Source organism: Microcaecilia unicolor, chromosome 7 (assembly GCF_901765095.1).
Source record: "Microcaecilia unicolor chromosome 7, aMicUni1.1, whole genome shotgun sequence".
In the NCBI taxonomy this organism is placed as follows: domain Eukaryota; kingdom Metazoa; phylum Chordata; class Amphibia; order Gymnophiona; family Siphonopidae; genus Microcaecilia; species Microcaecilia unicolor.
Genome location: NC_044037.1, coordinates 44614308 through 44637673, shown reverse-complemented (window position 1 = coordinate 44637673; position 23366 = coordinate 44614308). Strand labels below are relative to the sequence as shown.

The following is a 23366-nucleotide window of genomic DNA, read 5'->3' as shown; positions in this document are numbered from 1 at the left end:
TGAAAGCAATACAGATGCTGTTGGGACACATGGCAGCATGTATATTTGTTATGCCGTCGCATGAGTGTCAGAATGGGAATTAAAACAGAATGGACTCAGTTTGCAAGATCAGCAGACGCAAATACAATTGACAGGTTCAAAAAAGCAAATGTAGCCTTCAAACAATCCTGCAAGGCAAAAGGTTGGGTCAACTAACGCCTCAATTTTCAGTAACCACAGATGCTTCCTTAATAGGCTGGGGGATGCATTTTTTAGGAGTTGCAGACGCAAGGTCTGTGGGCTTTGTGAGAATCTGCTCTCCATATAAATTTTCTGGACTTAAAGGCAATTTGAAAGGATCTTCAAGTTTTCTATCATTATCTTTGAAACTCAGTAGTTTAAGTTTGTACAGACAATCTGATAGTGATGTTATATCAGCAAGCAGGGCAGTAAGAGATTCCAGCAATTGTGCAGCGAGGCAATGGGCATTTGGGAGGTTGCCTTGCACCAGGAATTTTCCAAGTGGCAAGGTGTCTTCTAGGAGATAGACTGTGTTGGCAGATACTCAACAGAATTCTAGATCCCCATGAGTGGTTGATAGATGAACCAATATTGAGAAACATTTTTCAGAAGTGGGGCACACCATTGATCCTTTTGCATCGGACAATTCAGAATGTTCCTTTTTTTGTTCTTGGAGGCTGAGTCATTTTCAACTCAGGACAGATGCATTTGCGATGCAGTGGACAGGCAAGTTCCATTGATTGCAAAAACATTGTCTGTTGAAAGCAGAATCGACAGATGATTCTAATTGCTTCATATTGACACAGAGAGCTGTGATTTCCATTTCTGAAGGACTTGGGCACTAGAACTGCCAGAAGTGAAAACGCTAATCACTCGAGTCGGGGTCCAAGATTCATCCAAATCTGAAGTCCATAACATTGTGCTCAACTTCCATGTTGTCAGTTTAGTTTAAAAAATTTTGAGTTGCCACATAGAGTGAGGGAGGTAATTTTTGCCTCCAAGAAAATTCAACCAAGAAATCTTACACACTGAAAGGAAGAAATTTTACAGATGGTGTGCCTTTAGAAGAGAAAATGCACTATAACCTGCAGTGTATCAGTAGTGTTGCAGTATTTATTGCACCTGTCAGATTCAGGTTTGAGCACTATCAGCACCCAGTTGTAAAAAGATTCTTTAGGGGTTTAATGCTTGTAAGTCCCCTATGAAGCCACCAGTTCAAGTGGCTTCAATTTAGTTTTTATTATAGTTTGAAAGTACAAAGTTTTAAACCTGGAAAACATTTTTCTTACAATTGTTTCAGCATGTAGAATAAGTGAAATTCTGTCTCTTGTTTATCCACCATACAACCATGTTTCTGGTAAATAGTTATTTTATGAACTCATCCAAAATTTCTTCCTAAAATTGTTTCTCAATTTCATTTGAATGAGCCAGTGTTTAATCTACATGTTTCCGAAGTCCAGGAAAGACTACACACATTATTATAAGAGGGTTCGAAAATCTATATACAAAGAACTCGTAGGCCGAATAGGCCATCTTGGCTGTGTTTGTCTTTTGATGAGAGGCGGGCTAGTAGACCAGTTACTAAGCAAATTTTGTTGTTAAGGATCTCAAAATGTATTGAAGTTTGTCTGTTCTTTCCTTTTATTTAGAAAACAGTTGAAAGCATTTTTGTGCTTTGATGTTTAGTCTACAGTGTTTTATATTGTTTTTATGCATGTTATTCTGTAATTCCATCTGATATTTCTTGTACTCTGTAATGAATCTTTATGGAGATATGGTAGAATATATGCTATGAATGGAACGGTGTGATTGCAGATAGTAAAGTTACGGCTCATAATTTTAGAGCAATTACAATCTCTAGAGCAAAAGTTTATAATGCGTTGATGCAAGATATTTGAAAAACAGCTACTTGGTCTTCATTGCATGTTTTTGCAAAACGTTACTATTTTGGATAGTTCAGCAGTACTAGGAGAAAGCTTTGGATCTTTTGCTTTGGACAGTGCGTCTTTTAGTGTGTAATACTTGCTTGGTTAGTAAACTTCTTTATACATTTCATCTTGCCTCTTCTATTAATTTTGGTATGCTGTGGAGAGAAGGAAGTTGCTTACATATAACAGTTGTTCTCTGTGGACAGCAGAGTCCTAAAGCCACACTTGCCCTCCCATATCCCATACCAGGGTTATTTGAAGGGACGCATGAGTGGGTAAGATATTCTTAAGAATATGAGCTTTGGTATAGAGTTCCAACTGATGGATAGAGGATGACATCATCATCAACAGTGTTGCTTTAGGATCCTGCTGTCCACAGAGAACTGTTACAGGTAAGCAACTTCCTTTTCTTCTTTGCTTCCAGGAGAGATTCCACTAGAAGGTCACATGGTTTCAAATGAATCTGCGACCAAAATTGGCCATTTAGTTTCAGTAGAAGCCGAAAATAAAAACTGCCAACTGCCCCACCCCCAACCTGGAGGCAGCCCCACCCCAGCAACAGCCCCCCTCCTGGGCCTACCTTTTCATTGGTAGTTAGTGAACACAGGAACGTCCCCACTCGCTCCTGTGCACCCCTGGCTCAGAAAATGGTTTCTGGGACTTCCAGCAGCAGTCTCACAGGACTACTGTGGGAGGTCCGGGCAGCCATCTTGAGATTGGAATTGGCCTGGGTAAGAGTGAGTGACGCGGTTGGCCGTGCTGGTTCTGTTCTTAAAATGGCTGCTGGGACCTAGGAAGCCATTTTCTGAGCCGGACATGCACAGGAGCTTGGGGGGGGGGGGGGCTCCTGGTGGCCTCGTCTTCTGGGGGGGGGGGGGGGGGAGAAGAGTTTCACTGGCATTTTTGGCCAAAACCTGAATTTTGGGCCAATTTTGGTGTTTAATTTGAAACCAAAATTTGGTTGACCTCTAACCCAAAGCATGTGGTTCAGAGGTGCTGTCTAAGTGCAGGCAGTCATACCATTGACAGAACTCTGAAACTCAGAAAGTGGATGACACTGTTCCATCACTTGTGTAAAAGTCCCATTACTGTAACTGGTGCAGAGAAAACTCCCTGTACCATCTTTGGCAACATGTCCATATGAGTTGCTATAGCTATATCTGCTTTATGACAAAACAGCTGAGCACATACTTTCTTCTAGGACTGACCAAACTACTACTACTACTACTTAGCATTTCCTCTTTAGCTCTGTTCCCTACTCAGGTCTTTATATTTTCACCACTTCCTCGATGGAGTTGGCATGGCACAAGAAACTAAAAGGACTCCAGTAAAAAGCTTCTAACCTTAACTCCAATTGTTTTGGTGGCAAATGAGTTATCTTCAATTTCCTTGCCTCTCGCGGAGCATCCATATTTATTCCTGGAGAAAATATTTCAGCATTTTGTGAAAAGCTATCGCAAGGACATTGTTTTTGATAAGAAAGACCTGCAGTTTGTCTACAGGCCAAAACTGACAGGCTGTTGGGATTACAAGAGTTACAATCTCTCCACAATCCAGGTGTTTCTCTTCTATCCTTATGGATTCAGAGCCGCCCCCCCCCCCCCCCCCAAAAAAAAAAAAAAATATTCTCTGACTCTGTCATCCCCTATTTCTGCATAATCCCAGACTTTTCTGGACGATATCACAGAACCTCAGTCACAAGCAGGTGACTCCTCTCTTGACAAAGGACCTGTCAACAGGAATATCATCTGACTCATCCCTTTCTGAGGTTATTTCTTGTCCAAGATTCATGTAGTAGATGGCAAAGGAGATCCCTTTCCTTCCCCCTGCAGCAGGGTGATGAACCAAGGTTGGATATCTATTTATCAAAGCTTTTAAAACCAAAATAACTGTACTGGTCCATGCTTTGCTTCAAGTGTGATAGGTCTACATATGGCAAAATTCAGGGTTTTTTGTTTTGTTTGTGCAGCTGGTACCTTAAGAGGCTACACCTTAAATATAAGGTTTGCTGCACCCCAGGCATTAAATAACTATTACATGGAACATTTCTCAAAGCTTGTTGTACTTGCAACCCTTGATTTAGACTAGTTGTAGTTGGTCTACTGCACACGTTACTCAGCGTCTAATGCACAAAGGGGTTTTGTGTTGGTTTTACTGTTTGCAGTAGCAGCTACTGATAATCCATTGCAAATGTATTACAAGTTCATTAGTATCAAAAGGAGCATTCTGTGTGATGCACAGAAAGGAGCACCTTCCAGCAGGTCTGGAGATGTTATTGCATGAGGGCTGCTACTCAGTGGATCAGTCTGCTTGCATTTTTTTAATTGTATCTGCACATGTATGTTAAATGTGCCATATGTGTGTGTCCCACACAACACTTAAAAAGTTGTTGTGGAACAAAACAAAAAATTCTATGTGATGCGGTTGTCGCCTTTTTTTCCATGGGCATGTATATAACATAGACACTTACTGCTAGACTGTTCTACTCATGTGCTAGGCACATTCCCTACTGAGCTACTTGCAGAATTTCCGCGCATCTCATTTGCATGCAATTTCCTTTGAGCATCGATTGCTTTTTCAAAATCGCAAGTTCGGCTGTAGATATAAACACACGGTATTTAACGGTGACTTTTGAGCATCTGACCTTCAGTTCAGTGGTTGTAGAATCAGCTATGGAAAAGTAAAAAAATGCAGAGAGATTCAAATATGCCACCTGATAAATGATCCCAGGTTACTAGGGATCTTCCATGGTTCCATACTCTCTACTAGATGTGTTTCTCAACAATTATGTTTTTGACACTTTTTCAGTTTTCTGCCTTCCCTATTGCTGTCAGATGCCTTGGATGGTTATAGGCATTAGGACTTAGAAAAGATGTCCGTTCAAATTTGGCTGATGTACCTAATAATATTTATAAGGTAAAATAATACTGTACAACCCTTCAGCATTGCTCTAGTCTTGGAGTACGCAGAGACCTCTAGACAAACACAATGTGGTATTGGAGAGTTTAAAAACCAAAAAAAAAAAAAACTTTTTATCAGTTTAAAGATGATCATGACAAAAATTATCATTAAAGAAACAAACAGTAAGTAGTGTATCTCACCAGCATTTGTCAAACTAATTGATTTGACAGGTGACACACTCACTTCTGGGTTCTCAGCCAGTCAGAAGTGAGGACATGCCCTCTTCCCCTCCTCTCAACTTTTCAGCAAGCATTCTGCTCTTTTTGTGATATCAGTCTGTCTGCAGTTTCTTTCAAACACTCTCCCTTTTCTTTATGTAGGATCAGAGCCTGGCAATGTGGATCAGTGGCAGATAGCCTTGCACGACAGGCAGAGAAAAAAAACTCCAGATCCACACATTTTATGCTGTTTACAGATTTGGCTGCTTTAAAAAAAAAAGGTGCTACTTAACATCATGCTGTACCCTGCCCCACCTCGCCATATGTGTACCCCTGCCCCTCCCACCTCTAAACGTGACAAAGCTAGGAAAGATCACTTAAATGAAAAGGTATATTTTATCGGCAGGGAAAGTTACAGATTTTTCTTTTTAAATGAAAATAGCGACAGAACAATGCTTTATTAAGAAGAATACATTTTAAAAATAAAAGCTAGGCAAGGTTATATGAAATGTATAATCCAGGACAATGCTTTATACAGCGTGTGTTTTATTCTTCTGTTTGCGAGTTTGGCTGTTTTAAAAAAGCTGTGGGTAAAAAGCTCTGCCCTTCAACACCAATAAAAGAAAGAAAAAAAAACATATTCTCTGAAGACAAGCATGCTGCAATATTCTCAGAATTAGGTGACTCCGATCCGAGTTGCTCGGTCTGGCATTTTGCCAGTGTAAAAAAGTAGAGCTTTGTGGAACGTGAGCCACACCCCACCGCACCTTGTGAACATGGTCTCCTCAGTTTTCTTTGTTCTGTGTGAGGGGAAGGTGAACTTTCTTTTAACCGCTCCTCGCCCGGTTCAAAAGCTCTTATGCGGCAAGGGCATGCCTTTCCTGATTTCAGCAAGGTATAGAATATGACCAGGATCCTGCTTCCTCCTCGCTTGCTGGTGCTCCTATGGAGTCAGCTCTTGCCTGTTTGGCAGACGCCCTTTATGATTTGGTCAGGGTGTCTGCTAAGCAAATGGTCTTGGCGGTTTCGGCTCGCCATCTCTTATGGCTGCGCCACTGGTCAGCAGACATGGCCTCTAAGCAGCACCTTACTAGACTTCTCTTTAGAGGGGAAGCTTCTTTTCGGTGAGGATCTTGAAAAAATTGTGAAAGACTTGGGAGATTCAAAGTCCCAGCGGCTCCCGGAAGATAAGCCTAATGCAAGGTTGGTTTCTTCCAAACCTCGTTTCCTTGACGCTCGCCGCTATCGCCCTTGTCATAGTTTGTCCTTTCAATGTTCTAGATTCCAGCAGAGGTCTTCCTTTCGGAATGACAAGCGCTTGTTGGGAGCAGCAGCCAGACCTCAAGCTCAAGGACAATCTACATAATGATGGGGCGCAGGTCCTCTCTTCTGTTCTTCCCATTGGCGGTCAGCTGACACTATTTTATGAAGAGTGGACCAATATTACTTCAGACCAGTGGGTCTTAGATCTTATCAGAGACGGCTACAGATTAGAATTGCCTTGCCCATCACAGACTTATTTTTGGAATCTCGATGTGCCACAAAAGCCAGAAGAGCAGCAGTAGACTTTGCAGGCGTTGCTGGACCTTGGGGCAGTGGTCCCAGTACCGCAGACCAAGATGTGCACCAGGCGTTATTCAGTTTACTATGTGGTTCCTCGAAAAGGGGGTTCCTTCAGACCTATTCTCATTCTCAGGAATGTGAACAAGTGTCTTCGGGTTCACCATTTCCACATGGAGACCGGTCTTTGATTGCATCTGTTCAGCCAGGAGAGTTTCTCACGGCTCTGAATTTGAAAGAGGCATACTTGCATATCCCCATTTGACCTCATCAGAGGTTTCTTTGGTTTGCCGTGCTAGGCAGTCATTTTCAGTTTCGAGCACTGCCCTTTGGACTGGCTACGGCCCCTCTCACCTTTTTCAAAGTCATGGTAGATGCCGTGGCTTTTCTAAGAAAAGAGAGGATCAAAGTTCACCCTTATCTCGATGATTGGTTGATTCGGGCAGACTCTGAACCAGCCAGTCAGTCAGCCACCTCTCAGGTTTTGCAGTTCCTGCAGTCCCTGGTTTGGGTGATCAATCTACCCAAGAGCCGTTTGGTTCCTTCCCAGTCGTTGGAATATCTGGGGGTGGTATTCGACATGGCTCAAGGACATGTCTTCTTGCCAGAAGCCAGGAGACTCGAGCTTTGTTCTCAGGTTTGCCTTCTTTTAAGGACTCCCCGCCCTCAATCTTAGGATTATGTCCAGGTTCTCGGGTCGATGACGGCCATCCTGGAGGTGGTTCCGTGGACAAGAGCTAATATGTGGCCTCTCCAGCATGCCCTGTTGCTTCGATGGTCTGCAGTTTCACACAGTTATCAACGTTGTCTTCCTTGGCTTCCTATAGCAAGGGACAGTATGACCTGATGACTGAGTGTCTCCAATCTTCAGAAGGGAATGCCTCTGGCACCCCTGCAGTGGATCATGGTAGTCACAGATGCCAGCCTTTCGAGGTGGGGGAGCTCATTGTCTCCGAGTGGCGCAGGGGCATTGGTCGGAGATGGAAGCGAAGTGGCCCATCAACAGGTTGGAATTGAGAGCTGTGACGCTCGCTCTTCAATCCTTTCAGGATCTCCTGGAAGGTCAGGTGGTTCAAATTCTCTCAGAGAACACTACTGCGGTAGCTTACATCAACTGACAGGGAGGCACTCCGAGCGTGGCGCTGGCCACGGAGGCCACCAGCCTACTCCGATGGGTGGAGTCTCATCTTCTCTGTCAGCAGCTCACATTGCGGGCCAGGACAATATTCAAGCAGACTTTCTCAGCCGTTGTCATCCAGATGCGGCGGAATGGGAACTAGCGACGGAGGCATTTCGTCTGATCTGCCAAAGGTGGGGCTCACCTGAGATGGACCTCATGGCAACAATTTATAATAAAGAGATATTTGCATATATAAGTTGGAGTTTAGTGTGGTGCAATGTTGTTTATATACTCCGACTGAATTGTTTTTTTTTTCCCCTTTTTTGTAAGATTGTAAACAAAAAAGAATGGCAAAGTTCCCAAGATCTTCAGCTGAAGAAAAGAGGTCGACTCTGAGGGACTGGACACTCTTGTTACAACTCTGGCCGGAAAGAGGCCTCTGCTACGTCTTCCCACTGTGGCCTCTCATCAGGTGTCTTCTGTGTCGGATCAGACTTCATCATGGTCCGGTAGTATTGGTAGCTCTAGATTGGCCTCGTCATCCATGGTATGTGGATTTAGTTCGACTTTTGCTAGAGCCTCCTCTGCGCCTGCCAGTTCTTCCTGGACTTCTTCATCAAGGCCTGGTACGGATGGAGGATGCGTCCCGCTTTGGTCTTACGGCCTGGATCTTGAGAGGGAACAACTGAGGAAGAAGGGCTATGCTGATTCAGTCATTACCACGGTGCTTCGGGATCCGAAAACGTTCCATTACTACAGCTTATGCCAGAGTGTGGCGCATGTTTGAGGCATGGTGTGCAAAGCGCGCTTGGTCTCCCTTTAAGGCATCTATTTCCCAGATTTTGGCTTTCCTGCAAGAAGGGTTGTAGAAGGACTTGGCATATAATTTTCTCAGGGTTCAAGTCGCAGCCCTTGCCTGTTTCCGTGGTCGAGTGTCAGGCTGTTCTCTTGTGGCTTACTCTGATGTGGCTCTGTTTTTGAAAGGTGCTCTTCATCTTAGACCCCCCAGTGCAACGTCCGTGTCCTTCATGGAAGTTGAATCTTGTACTCAGTACGTTACAGGGTCCGCCGTTTGAACCCTTGAGGTTGACTTCTGGTAAAGACGTTAATCTGAAAATGGTGTTTTTGGTAGCCATTGCCCCAGCGCATCGGGTTTCTGAACTGGAGGCGCTGTCATGTCGGGAATCTTTTCTTCAATTTTCGGACTCTGGTATTACGCTGCAGACTCTCCCATCCTTTTTGCCTAAATTCGTGTAAGCATTTTATTTGAATCAGTCTCTTTTTCTACCTTCCTTCCGGAAGACAGATTGTCTGCAGAATTTCTCTCTTCTAAGACTTTGGATGTTCGTCGTTCTCTCTGTTATCTTCAGATGATGAATGACTTCAGCAAGGTATAGAATATACTTTTGCTAGAGCCTCCTCTGCGCCTGCCAGTTCTTCCTGGATGGTTCAGACCATCTTTTTGTCCTTTTGCCGGGTCCTAGATGAGGTTTCACTGCCTCCAAAGCGCGAATTGCTAGGTGCCTTAAAGAAGCCATTGTTTCGGCTTATCTTGTGAAGGGTCGGGCTCCTGATGGCTTGCGTGCTCATTTCATTCGTGCAGGCTACCTCTTGGGCTGAAACAGGTGTCCTTTCCTTGGATGCCATTTGTCGAGCAGCCACTTGGGCTTCTCGGCGTTCCTTTATTAAACAGTACAGATTTGATGTTTCGGCTCAGGGGCATGCCCATTTTGGGGGTGATGGTGCTGTCTTGGGGAGCGGCAGCTTCCCACCCTTTTTAGGGAATTGCTTTGATACATCCCACCAGTTCCTGGATTCATCTGCTGCTGAGGCTAAGGAAGGTAAATTTATGTCTTACCTGATAATTTTCTTTCATTTAGACGCAGCAGATGAATCCAGGATCCCTGCCCTGTATTGTTGTAGCTGCTTGTTTCTTTTTGGATTAGGAGGACTGGTTTCTGATAAAGATGTTGTTTTTATTGTACAGGTTATATGTTCGGCTGTTGCCGCATGGTTGTGAGGAGTGTTCTTGTTTCAATACTTTATTCTTCTGCTTTGGGGATGTGACCTATACTGAAGTGAGAAGGAGCTGGATGTCCAGGGTCACTGCTTTCTCTTCAGTGTTCTCTATCACCACATGCCGGTAGGCGGATTCAACCCACCAGTTCATGGATTCATGTGCTGCGACTAAAGGAAAGAAAATTATCAGGTAAGACATAATTTTACTTTCACTTTCCAACCCAAAGGACTCTTACACAGAGGGGTTGTAACAAATTTCATAAGCAATGATGTACCTGTTTTCACCACTTGCTTATGAGTTGCAAAATAATTCTACAGTGGAACTGATATATAGAGTTAAGTCTCATGTTTGAGGTAACATCAGACTTGTTAATTAGTAACTATTCAGATCTAGTCCTGTTAGCATACATGATGCCCCAAAAGCTCGAGTAACTTCCCTCGAAAACAAAAATGTTTTTCTCTCTCTTTTGTAACCTTAGTTACATCAGGATATGTCCATATTTTTTGGCCACAACATAGCAAATGAAAATTCCTAAAAAATAGTCTCATAACTGCATTAAGGTCCTGCTCAAATACAAAAGACACTAAAAGTGTAGCACAATCAGTTACTTCTGTCTGAGTCCTCGAGTATAGCTGACACATTCTGAAGATATTCACCTCCACCTTGTGTTTGAGTTCCAGTTCCTGGGGATACCCTTCTTAGTTTGAGATGGTGGTAAGTAGTATACTTTCTCCAAGGACAAGCAGGCCTATGTATTCTCACACGTGGATAACGCAATCCCATGTTACCCAGTCTGGAGTTTACCCGGATTACATGCTCCCCTTGATCGACCTTCCGCACAGAAATGCCAACCCTGCTGCTCGGTCCTATCTCCACCTCCACTTTCCGAACTGTAAGGGAGTCAAATACAAGAAAATCTTCGCCTCGTCCTTCTGTTACTGGAGTCCCAAACACTGGAACACGTTACCTCATCACCTTAAAACTCAAGCGGACCATGCCCTTTTTAAGAAGTTGTTAAAGACATTCCTCTTTGCTAAGACTTACCCCTCAACTTGTCATGTCGATTAATGTATCCCTTGTCCCCTATTCTATATAGTTCACGCTGTTAGATGCTTGACTATCCATTAAGATTGTATTCTTATTTAACTTTCTGTAAGCCACATTGCGCCTGCATGAGTGGGAAAATGTGGGATATAAGCAACAAATAAATAAATAAATAACAAGCTAGTAAGAGCTTTGTGGAGTGTGAGAGCCTTCCCGCCCGCCACAAGAGTGCAGTTATCTCAGTTCTTTTTTTTTTTTTTTTTACCGCGGTGAGGAGTGGTTGCGTTTTGCTTCTGTTCTTCACAGCTCAGTCTGAAAGAGCTTTTTTGGTGCCTTTGCTATGTTTTTTCGCTGTGCTTTTTGTGTCCCCATGTTTGGGGTCCCTTTCTACCTTTCCCTTATCGTTTTAGTTTATTTTTTTCCCATTTTTAAGTTTCCTTTATTTTCCGCATCATCAGGCCACTTTTAAGCCTTGACTTTGGCTAGGTTCTCCCATTCTCTTTTTTTTTTTCTCTGGTGCCTTGCCCCTTTTTGTAGTATCATGTAGTCATTTATTTTAGCTGTAGAGGTTTTTCCTTCCATGTCCACAAAAGTTCCCAGTGGCTTTAAGTGCTGTACCCGGTGCAATCGGTCCATCTCTGGCAAGGACACCTACCGGTGTCTTCAGGGCCTAGTGCCTGACTGTAGACCTAACTGTGTCTTATCTTCATATGAAGAAAAGGACCCAGTTGACCAGAGAGGCTCAATGGGAGTGGAGTTTTGGAGCCTGGTCTGAATCATCGATGTTGGGGGTTGCATCGGGAGCATCGCTATGTATGGCTGATAGACCTGTAGACACTGGGAGCAGTTGTGCATCAAGTGGTTCTCCATCTGCCTCGACGTTGACTGCTGTACAGGGCCCCTGGGACTGGCATGCTTCGGACCCGACACTGAGGCGACATGAGCCTTTCCTTTCCCTCTTATGTCAAGGAAATGGCAGTTGCCATTCCATTTCCTTTGGAGGTGGAGGACGAGCCCAGAGCCAGAATGCTCGAGGTCCTGGTCTATGAGTCTCCTCCTAGAGAGTCTGTGATGATTCCGCTGCACGAGATTCAAGTCCCCTCTCTCTGTCCCGGTACTGCCTACTATGTACCAGATTCACAGCACCCCTGGGTTTGATAAGTCTCAGTTGCTTCATTCCCTCGTGGTTGAATCTGTCCTCAAAAGGGCCTAGAGTTTTAGGGACTATCTTTCGGTGCCCCCGGGCAGAGAAGTTAGAACCTTGGACTCTTTTGGGAGGAAGATGTTTCAGGCCTCTATGCTCATGTCATATATATATAATCATACCAGCTCTTCATGAGCGTCTACTTGCGGAACTCAGTGCACAAGATGCTTGATTTGCTGACTCGCTCACACCAGAGCCAGGCAGTCAGCTTGATTTGCTGACTTGCTCACACCTGAGCAGGCAGAGTCACTTTGCAAGTTGGCCAAGCAGCAAAAGACGTGTGGTAAGTCCTTGGCTAGGGGCACCTACTACAACACTTTTGATGTGGCATCCAGGGTCTTTGCCCAAAGTTATAGCAATGCACAGACTCTCTTGGCTGCATGTCTCTGACTTGGAACTGGCAGTTCAGCAGAGGTTGATGGATGCCCCCTGCTGGGGGGATGAGGTTGAGGAGGTCGTTGACTAGATGAAGAAATATACTGATACCATCTCTTCTCTCTCTCACCAGGTGCCTTCTACATCCGCTTCCTCCTGTAGGAGGTCTTTTGGCAAGTCGAGAAGGAGTGCTTATTACTCAGAGGCGTAGGTATGCCTCCTCTTGCTCGCCTTCTCAGACTCAACCCCTTCGCACTCATTCTCATTAACAGCGTGTGCCTAAGGCCCCTGCTGCTCCCCAAAGCAAGAGACAAGCTTTTGACTGGCTCCAGCAGACATAGTCTCTGTCCAAGTGTCCATGCTGGTCAGAGGGAGGCTGAAGTTTTTTCACAAAAGGTGGCCCCTTATCACTTCTGATCGTTGGGTTCCTCAAATAGTCCATCTTGAATACGCCCTCAATTGGTGTTGGAAACCTCCAAATTGTCCACTGAGAACTCATTTCTTCAGCTCTTTGCAAGAGAAGGTACTTGCAGAGGAACTGTCAGCCCTTCTGAAGGCCCATGTGGTTGAGCCTGGTCCACCAGGGGAGAAAGGGAGGGGATTCTATTTCAATGTGGCTTACCATCATGAATGGTGGAGATATATAAGAAATAAACATTTAGTAATTACACACACAAAAAGCAATCAGATAAGTAAACCCAATGAGGCTAATAAGTCTCCGGAAATGGGACTACAGCTTCTAGTGAACAATACAGAGTAGGATAAGGGTAGAAGTACACTTAATTATAACTGTAGTGGTAAAATTTGTACAGTTTGAAGTAATAGGATTATGTGGAAGGGGTATTGTTAATTTCTTAGTTTGATATATATATGATTCATTGATCATGAATTAGTTCGGGTCTGCTGGGTAGGCTTTCCGGAAGAGGTGAGTCTTCAGGTCTTTTCAGAATTTTAGGAGTGGAGGAGTGGCCTAGTGGTTAGAGCACCGGTTCAAATCCCACTGCTCTGCTCCTTGTGATCTTGGGCAAGTCACTTAACCCTCCATTGCCTCAGGTACAACCTTAGATTCTGAGCCCTCCTGGGACAGAGAAATATCCAGTGTACCTGAATGTAACTCACCTTGAGCTACTACTGAAAAAGGTGTGAGCAAAATCTAAATAAATAATAATAAAATAAATAATAAATAATAGATGGATGTTCACAGTTCTAATGTTTCTAGGTAATGCGTTCCAGAGCTGGGGTGCAAATGTAAGAAAAGCTGGATGCATATGTTGGTTTGTATTTTTGTCCTTTACAGTTTGGGTAATGCAAGTTTAGAAATGTTCTTGATGATTCAATGATGTTTCTAGTTGGTAAGTCGATAAGTTCGGTCATGTAGGTTTATTTTATGGACCACAGTGCAAATTTTGAAGGGTATTCGTTGCTTGATTGGTAGCCAGTGCAGTATTTTGCATAGGGGTTTAGCACTTTCAAATCTTGTCTTCCCGAAAATGAGTAGCTGCCGTGTTCTGCGCGGTCTGGAGTTTCCTTAAGATTTGTTCTTTGCATCCCACATATACAGCGTTACAGTAGTCACCATGTGATAGTACCATTGTTTGAATTATGTTACGGAAAGTTTTCCTTGGGAAGAATTGTTTGATCCGTTTGAGTTTCCACATTGCATGGAACATTTGGCTCTCCAGGGTTAGGTTGGTGTTAATGGTAATTCCAAGGATCTTCAGTTTGTCCGATATTGGGAGAGTGTATTCCGGGGTTTTTATGGATGAAGGGAGGTTTGTTTTGTGGTGAGAAGAGAGAATAAGGCAGTGAGTTTTTTTCCTTGTTGAGTTTGAATGCCGATGCCCAGGCATCCATTAAGTTTAAACTAGTCTTTATTGCAACAGTGATTTCTGTTGGATTAGAGTTGAACGGTATGTAAATGGTGACATCATCCACATACAGGAAAGAATTAAGATTTTGCTTGTATAGGGCATGAGCAAGGGGGATCATCATCAGATTAAATAATATAGGTGAGAGAGGTGAACCCTGGGGTACTCCGCAGTCGGTACTCCATGATGGTGATATGTTTGAGTTTGCTTTTACTTGATAAGATCTCGTGGTTAAGAAACCCTTGATCCATTTGAGTATATTCCCTCCTATGCCTATCTTGTCAAGTATTCTTAATAGTATATAGTATATCGAATGCGCTTGACAAGTCGAATTGCAGGAGGAGTATGTTTTTACCTAATGCAATTTCCTTTTTGAACTTGGCTAGGAGAGTTACCAGGACGGTTTCCGAACTATGGCGGGATCTGAAGCCCGACTGTGCTTCTTGAAGGATGGTGCTCAGGAGTCCATGTGGAGGACTGTTCAGGTGCTCAAGCTACTAGGGTACGTTTTAAACTACCCCAAGTTCCATCTGCACCGTGCTCAGCAATTGGAGTTCATTGGAGCCTTGTTCAATACGCAGAAGATTTGAGCCTTCCTCCTGGGGCCAAGAGCAGACACTCTAGTTGCACTGGCTTCCTGGGTTCAATCCTCTCAGCCGGTCACAGCTCAGAAGATGTTGAAGTTGTTGGGGCACATGGCATCTACCGTTTGTGATGTCCGTGACACATCTTCACATGAGAACTGCCCAGTGGACCCTAGCTTCTCTGTGGTGCTAGACCACAGGGAACCTGGAAGATGTCATCCAAATGTCCCTGGAGTTTGTTTGCTGCCTGTTCGATCCAGTTTGACTCTGGGACTTCCATTCCAAATTCCTCAGCCTCAAAAAGTGCTGACAATGGATGCATCTTGCCTAAGTTGGGGAACCCATGTAGACAAGCATCACACTCAAGGTGCTTGGTTCGCCTAGGAAACAGATCTCCAGATCTATCTCTTCGAACTTCAGACTATTTGGAACGCTCTGAAGGCTTTCAGAGATTGTCTCACCAAATTATACTAATTTAAACGAGCAGGTTGTGATGTATTACACCAACAAGCAGAGGGAGCACCGGATCATGCCCTCTGTGTCAGGAGGCCGTTCGGATGTGGCATTGGGCTCTCCTGCACATGGTATGCTCTTTCGCGCCACTTATCTGGCAGGAAAAAACAGTCTGGCTGACAGACTGAGCAGAGTCATGCAACCACATAAGTGGTCGCTCAACATGTGCATTGCCCGCGAGCTCTTCTGAGTTTGGGGCGCACCCCCTCTGAGGATCTGTTTGTCACTCACATCAATCACAAGGTCCCTCAGTTCTGTTCCAGGCTCCAAGCCCATGACAGTCAAGCATCGAATGCCTTCCTCCTTCACTGGGGGACAGATCTTCTTTATGTGTATCCTCCCATACCTTGGGGGAAGAGTTTGTTAAAACTCAAGCAAGATCACGGGACCATGATTTTGATCGCTTCTTACTGGCCTTGACAGGTCTGGTTCCCTCTTCTTCTGGAGTTATCCTCCAAAGAATCATGGAGATTGGAGTATTTTCCAACACTCATCATGCAAAACGAGGGGTCTCTTCTTCATCCCAACCTCTGATCTCTGGCTTTCATAGGCTGGATGTTGAGAGCCTAGAATTTTCTTCCTTGGGTCTAACAGAAGGTGTCTTTCGGGTCTTGCTGGCTTCCAGGAAAGATTCCACTAAGAGAAAAAGGTTTGCCATCTTGTGTGAGGGTAAGCTCTAGATCCCGTTTCTTGTTATACACACACATCCAGCTTTAAGACCCAACTCCGTAAGGGCTCACCTCAGTGCAATTAGTGCTTATCAGTGTGTAGAGGGTAAGCCCATCTCTGGACTGCCTCTAGTTCTTCACTTAATGAGAGGTGTGCTGTTGACAAAGCCCCCTGTCAAACCTCCACCTTTGTCATGGGACCTCAACGTTGTTCTCATCCAGCTGATGAAAGCTCCTTTTGAGCCACTGGATTCCTGCTATCTGAAGTATTTGACCTGGAAGGCCATTTTCTCACTGGTTTGTATAGTCAGTGAGCTTCAGGCCTTAGTAATGGATGCGCTTTACAGAAATTTTCATCACAACAGAGTAGTCTTCCTCATGCACCCCAAGTTCCTGCCTAGGGTGGTGTCAGAGTTCCATTTGAACCAGTTGATTGTCTTGACAACTTTCTTTCCCCGACCTCATGCCCATCCTGGCGAGAACGCCTTGCATACCTTAGACTGCAAGCAAGCATTGGCCTATTATATGGAGCAGACTAAGCCCCACAGATAGTCCACCAAACGTTTTATTTTAATTCCAACAGGGTGGGAGGTCGCCATTGCGAAATGCACAATCTCCAATTGGCTGGCAGATTGCACTTCTTTCACTTATGCCGAGGCTGGGCTGACACTGGAGGGTTATGTCAAAGCCATGGCTACGTCAGCTCACTTGGGGTCATCCTCCATTGAAGAAATTTGCAAACCTGTAACATGGTCAGGGCCGGTCTTAGCAAGTGCGGGGCCCTATGCAGACCAATTTGGTGGGGCCCCATCCTAGCCCCGCCCCCAGCCCAAGCTAAACTTGTACAGAAAAACTGATTGAAATAATAAGCACAATGCTATCATGAAACCCCCCCAGAAATTATTCAGTTCAAGTCCACTACAATTAGTAGTTCCAATTCTCATAACCCCGGGGGGGGGGTCAGAGGTACGGACACACAATCTCTCCACTGCAAAACACTATACACAAGCTTGTGCAAAAACACACTCATAACCTTACCAAATCATAACAGCACTAATTCCAAGGACAGGACGAGCTACAACCTTATGCATGGAAAGACAGCACTGTAATTACACCAGGCTCTAAAACACCAATACACTACCTCGTGAAAAAAACAAAACAAAAAGGGCTGCAAATGCTACATGCTAGCAGGATACTGCACCTTGATCACGCATGAAAAACACATGACACAACAGATATGAAGGCAAAATAAACTGGAAAGTTACCTCAAGAAGTCAGACTCAGCATGCAGCAATACTAGAAAAATTGAAACTTACATGCAAAATAGCACAGATGCACATTTCCAAAAGCTGACATATTCCAATTAATACATTCTGAATAAAATACTTTTTTCTACCTTTGTTGTCTGATCATTTGTTTTTTATTCTATTCGCTTTGGTCCCAGTGTCTTCTGTTTTATGCAGTGTCGTCTTTCCATTTGATATTTTTTCTCTCACCATGTCCACCATCCTCCTGTGTCCTTATGTGTCCTGTTTACCATCTCCATGTGCATCTCCTTCCTTTGTCTTTCCTTCCCTCCATTCCTGCCCAACATTCCTCCTCTCTCCCCTGCCCTCCATGTCCAGCAATTTCTCCTCTCTCCCTGAGCCCTGCCCTCCCATCCATGCTCCTCTCCCCTGCCCCCTCCATTCATCATCCCTATCCAGCCATTCCCATCTCTCCCTGAGCCCCCTCCCATCCATGCTCCTCTCCCCTGCCCCCTCCATTCCATTCGTCATCCCTATCCAGCAATTCCCCTCTCTCCCTGAGCCCCCTCCCATCCATGCTCCTCTCCCCTGCCCCCTCCATTCATCATCCCTATCCAGCCATTTCCCTCTCTCCCTGAGGCCTGGCATCCATGTCCAGGTCCTCTCTCCCTTACCCTCCTGCTCCCACGTTCAACTGCCTGCCCGCCCTGGCGCCCTCTTTTTAACCCCCCAACCAAGGATGGCTCTTCGTTTTGTTTTTTTTAACTTTACCCGCCTCCATCGCCGGAATCCGAGCGTCACTGAAAGCGCTCCTCCTCTCCCGAGTCCCCCCGACGTCTCTAGCAGAACGCAGCAGAACTGGAGCTCTTCCTGATTCGTTCATTCTCAGAGGGCGGGACACTGAGAATGAACGAATCAGGAAGAGTTCCAGTTCTGCTGCGTTCTGCTAGAGACGTCGGGGGGACTCGGGAGAGGAGGAGCGCTTTCAGTGACGCTCGGATTCCGGCGAGGCGGCAACGGAGGGTAAAGTTAAAAGGAAAATAAAGAGCCTTGCGGCCGGGAAGAAGTTGACTGAGGCGCGCTGCGCGGGGCCCTATGCGGCCGCCTCGGCTTAAGACCGGCCCTGAACATGGTCTTCAGTCCACATTCTCTGAGAATACTTGCTACAGGTAAGTATCTTCACTTTATATAAGGAGGGAATACCTATGGGGGAATACTTCAGAATTTCAAGAAGGTATTTTTTTTTTTTAAAGAAATCCACTTTGGGAGGGTATACCCAAGCGTCTAGAAAAATTCAGAACTCTGAGGTTCAGTCCTCTTAAAACTTTCCACTTGTTCTGTTTCCGGTGGATCAAAATATCTTTAACCACAGTAGAGACCAAATCCTTTTAATTTCTGACTAAATCTGTTCAGAATATTGAGCATACTCTTGCTTAGCTTTTGCTAAAGATTGAGATAGCATATCCACTTTACTCACAAGTAAAGAAGTTTCCTGGGTCGATTTAGCCACCATGGAACTGAGACTTTGAATGGCCTTCCAGATAACATCCAGAGTAACCGCTGTCAGGGGAGTTGATTCCACAGCTTCTCCTTTGCTACTTCACTCTGCAAATGATCCATCAGGTCTAGCACCACCATCAAAGTGATCCAGTCTGGCGACTTTGCTTGCAAAGGGTTCCCTGCCAATTCCCAGATTTCTGCAGAATACAGTGGTGGAGCGACCTCCGGAGGTGGCAAATATGTGTCCAGCTCAAGGAATCTAGGTGCGCCTTTCCTACATTTTCTGCGCTGCCTGTACCTCCCAGTTTTCATCTGCAAGGATCTTGCATCATAGCAGTCTATAGTTTGCTGGACTGGGGATGATGATCAGGTCAGCGGCGGTTGTGTTAAGTATGGGGCATACTGGAACAAGTAGAAAAAAAGCTCCAACAAACACGTCCAACACAGTAAGAGCCACAAGAAGTTCAGGCTTCCATTTTGCCACTCCCCTCACTAATTGTAATTAGTTTTAAGGTTCTTTTGTATTGAGGATGCAGCAGTTCTGACATCATGGATTCTCCCCATTGGCATGCACACTCAGTGACTGAAGTGTATACTCTGGAACACCATTGCTGCTTTGACACAGTATGTGCCAAGTTCAGAAAGCTGCTGTAAAGTTTACCTCTGGCAACCGTTTTCAAGTAGGATAAGGAATGGGTTAAGTAAAATATATTAGTAATTGAACACAGGATATGATTGTATTTTAATGTTTTTATTATTGTTGAAGTAATCCACCTTGGACTGGATTGGTACAATATAAATATAAGAAATTAAATTATATACAGCAGAGTCTCCTGTTTCTTGTGGTGAGTCACCAAGGGCACAAAATCCATCTCTTTTCTGTGAAGTTGCAATATCCCTCTAGAACAGTACTTTCATCCCTCTCCTGGAGGCATGCTGTGCCAGTTGAGTTTTGAAAATCACCACAATTGAGATATGCATGAGATACATTTATATATAGAAGAGGTCCATCTTATGCAAATCTGCCTTATTCATGTTCATTTTGGTGCTCCTGAAAACCTGACTGGCAAGGTATACCTTCAGAAGACAATTAAGAAGCACTGCTGTAAAAACAAGGGAGAGTACCAATCCTATTTCCATATTCCTGTTGCCAGTCAGATTGATGCCAGTGGTTAGAAGAGGTAAGAGAGAGGGAATGGCTTGTGGGGAGAGGAGGTCCATTTCAGAGTGGTTTGTGTGAGAAGGGATCCTCTTTCATTCTTTCTCCATCCCCAGTCTTTTCTCATTTTCATCCCCTTACCCATCCTTAAGTCATCCTTCTCTTCTTCTGATTCCATGCCGATGCTAATCCCTCTTCCTCTTTTCCCTGTTTCAATTACTATAATTCTTTTGTTTCCACCAACAAAACCCTCAAAAAAGAACAAAATATGCACGCACATACGGAAGTTTAGAAAAAGAGCTTCATGTTTCTAAAATTGTATACTATTTAATATGCAGCTGTGCAAATTTATACAATGTATGCTGTAGAATCTACCACTAAATTGACATTTAAAAAATGTGGGGGCTATGATATAAGTGCACTTTTGAGAGAAAAAAATCTGAACTGTTATGTAGTTTATTTTAATACTAAAATAGGCATGGAGAAATAACCTTAATATGCAGAGTAGTGGGCTATGCACAAGGGAAGCCAGGGTTTGAATCTCTTATCTCCCACTGATGATCCTTATGGGCAAATCACTTCACCCTTCATTGCCTCAGGTACAATCTTAAGATCTCTTTACATTAACACATTAATAAAACAAGTCCCATTATTCTCAGTGGGGCCTATTCGTTTAACTCACATTAATGCACCTTAGATTGTGTATGATTTGGTGACAAGGAAATACCTGCTGTATCTGAATATAACTTGCCCTGAGCAACCAATGGAAAGACATGAGCTGAATCCCAAAATAGAGTATTAAAATATCAAAAGTTGGTATTTTCCATGCATACACACATCCTCAATAAAGCCACTGCAATGTGAAAAAAATACATGATTTCCTTGCAGAATTCCATGATTTCCTTTTTTTCTAATCTTAGATTGTACTGCAAGAACCATAGTGGGAATGATGAGCGAGATGAGGAAGATGAAGAACGAGAAAACAAAAACCGAGGAAAGACTGCTGTTGACCATGGTGGTACTGCTCAGCAGCAGATCAATGGAAACTAGGTATGGAAGCTATTCTTGACAGGCCCAAGCAGTACAAGTATTACCTTTGTTTTACGAATGCAGTAAGGTTTTGAAGTTTGAGAATGGAAGTTGTGCAATGGAATGTGGAAGAGAGATTTTTGACATTAATTGTGTAAGTAATTTTACCTGTTTACCAGTTGTTATGAATTGTGTACAGTATTTTGTGATAAAAGTATTTTAATGATTATTTTTGTCATCTTTTGAACAGGTTCATGGGACAGAGTTAGAGAACTTGGAATGAATAAAAGACATCCTTAAATACTACACTTTCAGTGCTTTCTATGAAGAAACCAGAAAGTTGATAATGTTTTACAGTTTGGCTGTCTGTTAGAAATGCCACTGAACTGCCTGAATGTTCACGTGTGAGCCTTTTTAATAAATGGCAGCGTTCTACATGTCAATAGTATGTAGTTTTTTAGTCGGCGATATCGTCCTCTGGAAGATCACAATGTAAATGGTTTGTACAGTGTTGGAAGCATCAAGGCAGAAAAATGACCAAGTTTTTACTCTGGGCAGAATAAATTATAGGATTTGGAGTTGTCAGTTTTTGTTCTGGTGTTTTTTGGGGTTTTATTTTTTTTGTGTGTGTGTGCGCGCAGTGGTTTCATTCACAAGGAAACATAAGCCACTATTAGTTCACAGACCTAATATGTTGGTTGGTAATGACATATTGCAGTGGCTTTTTTGACCCTTCTTGAGAAGGACCTTGCTTGTGGCATACTGCACTGGACATGGACGTGGGCAGCTATGGGGTTTCCAAGCAATGAGCTCCAGTGCCTGTGCCAAAGGGCTTGCAGCACCAACTTGTACTAGAAATCTACTTTTTATCTGCAGGACAGACTTAGAACTTCTGCCAAACCACAAATGAAACTTGCAATCATAATTTCTGGAACCAGCAGCCTTTTTGTCTTTACATTACAGGAGGTTGCTGTAGTAAGGAATGTAGCCGCTATGTCCGACACCCTTACCTCTTAAACTGTCTTGTATTTGTGCAGAGCACTCTGCATCGTGCTTCAGAGTATGCATTGTACTCAAATGAAGAACCAGGTGTCTCCCCCCCCCCCCCCCCAAAAAAAAAAAAACAAAACATTGTTTGTATTTTGGCCACTGTATTGAAAATTGTCTATAGTATTTCTCTTATTTTTAATTAGGTTTTCTCAGTCAGCAACCATGCACCACATTTTTACCCTTTCCTCTTGGGAATATATTTAAACTTTTTCATGTATTTCAATAATTTAGGCCCACCTAAGTTAACCAGCTGGCTGGGAGGATGATTTGGCTAGGTCCCCTCATTTAGTTATTCTATCCTACTAGTTTTTACATCCAGTGACCTGAAGTAAGTCAATTTTCTGATTGTAAACAAGGCCACAACTTACCAAATAAATGCCCAAAACTGCTGCCATCACCATCTCCTTGTTAAGGTGGGATTCTGTTCAGTCTGATCTGAATCGTATTGAAAATACAGTTTTATGTCAATGGATAATGCAACAAATTCTCCCTGTGTACTAATCCAGCTGTACAGCAAGCTGGATGAAAAATTAAACTGAGTAACCCAGGTTCATATTTTTTGTATCCAAGTATTTCCATATATTTGCTTAAAAATGATTCACCAAGTGGTCATGACTGCTAGATGTATGTTTGTCTAGCTAATACTAATTTTTTTTTTTTTTTAAATTGGTCCCTTTCTTCCAGTGGGCGGAAAAGTGGGAAAATCTCAACTTCAGTAATATTGACATTTGTCATACATTCCCTTCCTATAAGAACATAACTTGAGTTGCTGAACTGATGAATTTTACCTTGTCAGCTTGACAAAATCATGGCTGCAGTAAGAAAACCACCTATAACAAGATTGGTGATTATATTTTTCTTCAGACTTTATTTGGTTTATTATATATATATATATAGAGAGAGAGAGAGCCTGATTTTAAGGTACTTTTGATCTTTGCATCACTATAAAGTTTGTCAGAGATACAGCATATCGAAGGAGGGCAGGAAGCTGTCATTTGTTTTAAAGAAAAAAAATAACAGTACAGAGGGAGAATATTGAAAATAGGGCAGTTCCCCTCCCCCCACAAAAAAAAAAAATCAAGTAGTGCAGGTTTTTATTTTTGTCCACAATTTTGATATGGCATTCTATGCCTCGCCTGTCATCTGTCTTGATATTTGTTTTGGCTAGCAGACTAACATGACCACCTGTTAGCCCATGATGGTAATAAACCTACTGGGTTGTCTTCAACTCAAGAGTTGAAGGAAGCATGTTACTTCTCTTACAAGCCTCAGACTAATGTTATGATCTGTTTTCTTCACACTTGTTATGTATGCTGAGTTAAAGTGCCTTAAAATGTTTAAAAAAAAAAACAAAAAAAAGTGTATTTGTATGTCTTCA

General features: G+C 43.5%; 1 long non-coding RNA gene across 1 annotated transcript in view; it reads left to right on the top strand.

Annotated features, from left to right (window-relative positions):
• Positions 1 to 22040, top strand: part of LOC115474736 — a 47210-nt gene extending 25170 nt beyond the window's left edge. The window contains exons 2-3 of the long non-coding RNA XR_003942897.1: positions 20830 to 20959; positions 21189 to 22040. This is a non-coding gene — a long non-coding RNA (uncharacterized LOC115474736). The remainder of the gene's footprint in view (positions 1 to 20829; positions 20960 to 21188) is intronic.
• Positions 22041 to 23366: the final 1326 nt, after the last annotated feature.